Source organism: Adelges cooleyi, unplaced genomic scaffold (genome assembly GCF_023614345.1).
Source record: "Adelges cooleyi isolate 19-005CV unplaced genomic scaffold, UGA_ACOO_1.1 ACOO_flye_CR_arks_rails_tigmint_CR_PRNA_331, whole genome shotgun sequence".
Classification (NCBI taxonomy): domain Eukaryota; kingdom Metazoa; phylum Arthropoda; class Insecta; order Hemiptera; family Adelgidae; genus Adelges; species Adelges cooleyi.
Genome location: NW_026096004.1, coordinates 76,622 through 81,460, shown reverse-complemented (window position 1 = coordinate 81,460; position 4,839 = coordinate 76,622).

Sequence of the window (4,839 nt, the reverse complement as noted above, 5' to 3'; positions counted from 1 at the left end):
CTTAGAGAATATTAAAATACATTCATATAAACAATACTGCCATTGGATTTCACTTACTATATTAGTGCTTGTAATAACGCTTTGAATGCTACGGTTGTTTTTAATATCGTAGACTTGAAATAACAAACTTGATTCAAAAATACAATATTTTTAATGAAATACATTAATTCTGTATTCCATGGCTTATTTATAAATATTCAATTAGTATTTAGTAGCCACTCTTCTAAACACTACGCTCTATCGTTGTCAAACCGCATACTGACCGCAGGTCAACCAAACTGTGAGATTAAAAGTTGTAACATGTCATATTGAATGAACGTAATTACTCTATCGCTGACATCAGATATTGCGAAGACTGGACATATATATGATTAATTGTAAGTTATATCAAGGTAAAGTGATGTCATACATTAAAAATTTTCAAAATAATTAAAACAAAAATGTGCTAGCTTCCCCTTTTGAATAATTCATGGTTGAAAATATTCAATACACATCAGCTGAAAATAATATAGCAATTGGTATCTCCATTGTTCAATGTATGTGAATTAAATAAAACAGACTAAGCGTAAGTCTATACGTTCTTAATGGCTACAAAAACAATGATAACATGCTCGTTGATATGCAGAACTCTCAGTCCATACGGGTTTTCCCTATTCCGGTATTATTTTTATCTATTATTCATGCACATTGATAAATGTACGGAGACTATTTTGCTGTTATTTTCCAAAGTTGTTGTACATATATACATGTATAAAATAAACTAATTAATATATATGCTCTATTTTTCTAAAAAAAAATATTAATATGTTTCTGAATAAATGTGTGTCAAAATATGAAGTTAATCAAGTTTTGAATTATCATTTTATGTTTTTGAAAAAATTTGACAACAGTGTACGGAGACTTTTTTTACTCACTGTATATAATTCAAAAATGATTTCTTCGTCGTTTTTTTGAATTTTACGCTTAGGACACGTTTTTCCTGATTGTATCAGGAATAACTAGTATTATTTTATCAATAATATTCTAAGATTATAACACCTGACACCACGGCTATAAACAAGATTTATAGATAATAATGTGTCGTGGCCGTGACAATATCCAATGACTAAGGTAAGGTATTGATAGTCATAATAATAATGGTTTTATTAGTATGCCATTTAGTAAAACAAGGAAGTCTTGCCACAACATATGTTGGCTTGACATTAATTTCACATCATAAAAGTAATGCCCTTACAACCTGGATTCTTACATCTTGTCCTCTTTTCATTTTCAACTGTGATCTGTTGTATCAGTTCTTATTTCTTTAGGTGGTTCATGTCTTAGTACCCATTTTAACTTTTTTTATAATACTTTATGAATGTCAATAGGAGTATAAATTTTACACAGAGTAGAACAAACTGCTCTCTAAAATTTACCAATGACATCACATTGTTGTCTTTTTTTGGTTTTGAATACTTAAAATAATATTTAAAACCCTTTTAACCATAAAATAATACATTCTCCGCGTATACGTATTTTGGCAACAATAGTGTCATCTTCAGTGCTAACGACAGACTCTCGAGTTGAATTCGTATATGAAGAAGCCAAGAATTTACTATTGTCACATCCAATAAGTGATGGAAAACCCTCAAATACCATTTCTACTTGTCATTTTTATCTTAATACGCCTAAGCAAACCATCTAATAAGTCTACACCATCCATATGCCTATTAAAAACTTTGGACAATCAACCTCTCAAACAATCAACCTTTTTTGTTTTCTATCAAACCTACTAACTTTAACTACCGGGCCACTGCAGCAAATTTTGATAGCAAACTAATAGTTTTGGTGTCTTTCCATGTGACAGCAACAATGTCGGTACCTCTCATTTTTGTCACACAAGAATCAGTCGTGCCTCTTGGTTTTTTCATAAGAACAGAATCATCTGGCAACTTAACATTTCTCAATTTATTTCTCCTTACAGTACCTAGAGGTAGTATGTTTCTTTTGATTTAGATACTCTTAAAAGTGGTAAAGTATAATAGCTGTCAAAATATAATTTGTGTTTTAGATTTACAGTCATAACTCTTGCTAGGCGCACATTTGCACTACCACCAATGTCTGGTTCACTTGTTTTTCTAATTTCAAAAATTGGTGTTAATATTTTATGGGTCTGTCCAGTTTGTTTATTATTTGGTATGGAGACTGGTTCAGTAGAAGTTGTGAGTGATGATATAATTATAATCGAACTATTATCTAGTTCAGGTTCTAAAACAGGAAATTCAATAACTATCGAAAGACCCTGATGGTGTGTTTAATAAATGAGCTATGTCACTATTATCTAATTTATTTTTCATATTTAATGTGCTTTTAAATTAGTTTAGTCTAAAAAATCTGACAAGAAACAACTAATACGTTTTATTTAAAAAAATATATACATTTACGATTGCACATGAAATATTGACAATCTATCAGTATCACAGGTTTATATAGTGATCACATATCGGGAAAGCATGGTGTTGCTCACGTGCAACAAATTAATAATCGTACAATTGCAGTAGTACGACGAATCGACAAAAGGTCAACTATTCTATATAGTCCAATCGACGGGTAGTTTCAGTTTTATCCTATTTTTTTATATTCAAAAAATACTGTTACTGAAGTACTTGAAACTCGTTACTGTTGTTTTTGAACTATTTAGTAGAGTCAAAGCTCTCAGTCACGGATGGGTTACCTCAGATTTTAATATATACTAGAATGCCGAAAATAGTAGAGGCCTATAAGTTTCAATCGAGTTTTTCGTTTAGAAGACACGAGTTCATTAGAAACAGTTATTGTTGTAATTTCTCGAAATAGAAAATATTGACGATATAATCAAGTATTCACTCAAAATAAAATTATTAAACCGATAACAATTCCTTTACGGGACCGTAGTAACAAATCCTACTATCATGTGGTCCAGTGACGCTGTTATTAACATCAATTCTGAAGTCAATATAAAGCATAATAAACAATTGAGTTGGCAAAAACCATTGATTTTTCTTAACTGCGTGTAATCCAAAGCTAAAATCCATTTACAAAAGGTTACATTGAATTATTTTGTACACTTAATTGTCAGTTGTCGTGTTGGTGGCAGTGTCATTTTGTGGGGCGATCGCTCTACTGGTCGTCTCCATTAACAAAGTCGGTTGTTTGTCTTCACTAGAGACCACGTGCAACTCTTTACACGCTTTTATCACCGCGGCAGCCTTGATCGGATCGACCGACAATCGTTTCACCGTCGGTATATCAGGTCGAGGTTTCTGAGGAGAAGTAGCCGGCCGAGAATCCATTTGGACTGTAAAAATTAAACCAGGCAACATAAGTGCTAACTAAAATTATGACGCCAAAATTATGTATATGGTTTTGTACCACAACTACAGGCAAAACAGGACAAAATGACTAATACCAATGAAAAAAAAACGTTGAAAACTGACGCCATATGAAAGTCTGATAAATAAAATTTACTACCCACAGATTACTGTGCTAACTAAAGTAAAATTGAGTTTTTATTTTATACAAAAATGTTTAAAACAGGGGGTGTGGCATCCTCAAGTCAGTCGCACGAGCAATCGCTATAAATATATTATTTAAATAACTTTGTTCGTTATAAATACAGTGTACTATTCACTACACGAGTGCTCAGATGACACAGTTTACCCCTCAGCATTTTTATACAGAGCTATTTGTTAACAGTAGTAATGATAAAATTAGATTGAAAATAGGTACGTACGCAAGTTCGACTAAAAAGGTAGGTATTAACTTTTAGTTAATTTTAAGCATATAAGTGATAATTATATTACGCAGTGTGTCTTATAATACCGACAGTCGTATTTTCACCAAATCGGTTAGGATTATTTAAATTAAATTTTTATTTGGTAAAAGCTTGAAATTTTTTTGCTTTAGTTAAAAATATTATTCAGTACCATCCTTAATTTCTTATGGCTTTTTTAAAACACTGTCTTCCTTTGTTTAGAATACAATAATTTATTAGATCATTTATAAACATTATTTAAAAAGGATTTCTAACTACAGTGGGATCAATACGATATGACCTTTACTTGGAACAATTAGTGGTAGTAAAAAACAATTGTTAATCCCTTTTTCTCTTAAAATGAATTTTAGTTGTCCCGATAACAATTCGGACAACGAAAATAGTTTTAAATCATCCTCTACCGTGAAATAATTGATGTTATACAGATTATGATTGTCTTCAAACGGTTTCGATACAGATTGTTTTTTAACAAATTTAGACTTCCACTCTTCAAAATTAGAATTTACAAATATTCATAGATTATTACGCTTCTTTAGATAAATAAATAGAAGTTGTTCGTAGTATCTAATCATATTCAGATGTTCAAAGGTGTTCATATCAAAATTCCATCATCGGATTCATTGATATGATGGAATGAAAATTATAATTTGTTTATCAAACTTTCGCCATAATTCAAAGAAAAATAACTAAAAAAAAAAATATTTGTTTACCTTAAAATTATTCGGCATATTATTATAAATGGATAATAGATACATTTTTGTTAAATATTGTCTATTCTTTTATCCATAATAAATAGCTGTTTTGAATCCCCTTAACAATAATAAAAAAAACCTCACCATTTACGAAGTTATGTGGTATGACGTCTTGGCTGCTTTGCTGTCGGCCCAGCCTACCACGTTGACAACATAAGACATTCATGCACGAATCGTAAGCTCTGCGCAAGTGGACCGAACACCATTCCATTCGAAAGGGTTACAAAAAACCTAATACGATCCAAGTAAACATTAGGCATGAATCTAAAGGTTGTTCGACAATCGCGTTAATAA